Source organism: Tupaia chinensis, unplaced genomic scaffold, assembly GCF_000334495.1.
Source record: "Tupaia chinensis unplaced genomic scaffold, TupChi_1.0 Scaffold000066_1, whole genome shotgun sequence".
In the NCBI taxonomy this organism is placed as follows: Eukaryota; Metazoa; Chordata; class Mammalia; order Scandentia; family Tupaiidae; genus Tupaia; species Tupaia belangeri.
The window spans coordinates 2,656,061-2,656,385 of NW_006159525.1; positions in this window are offsets into that span (position 1 = coordinate 2,656,061).

A 325-nucleotide genomic window follows, 5' to 3' on the forward strand; every position below is an offset into this window, starting at 1 on the left:
CGAGGAGCGGAGTCGGTGGGCGGTACCTCGATGACAGCCGAGGACCTGCTAGGCCTGGGTACCCCGTCGCGCCTCCCGTCTGTCGCCCCCACCGTGCACACACCTGAGGCTGTCAGCGCTGGGGATTGGAATCCGACCCTAGTGCCTCCCTCTTTCGCCTACAGGGCCTTACACCACCCTCCGAAGTCGCATGTCACCTCAAGCTGGGAGACCCCAAGGGAGCGGGGGGACCCCTCAACAGCTGGAGTCCCATTATCCCCTAACAGCACCCCACGAAGAATTAGGGTTGGGGCTGAGATCTCGCAGCGGAAGCTCCGATCCGCCC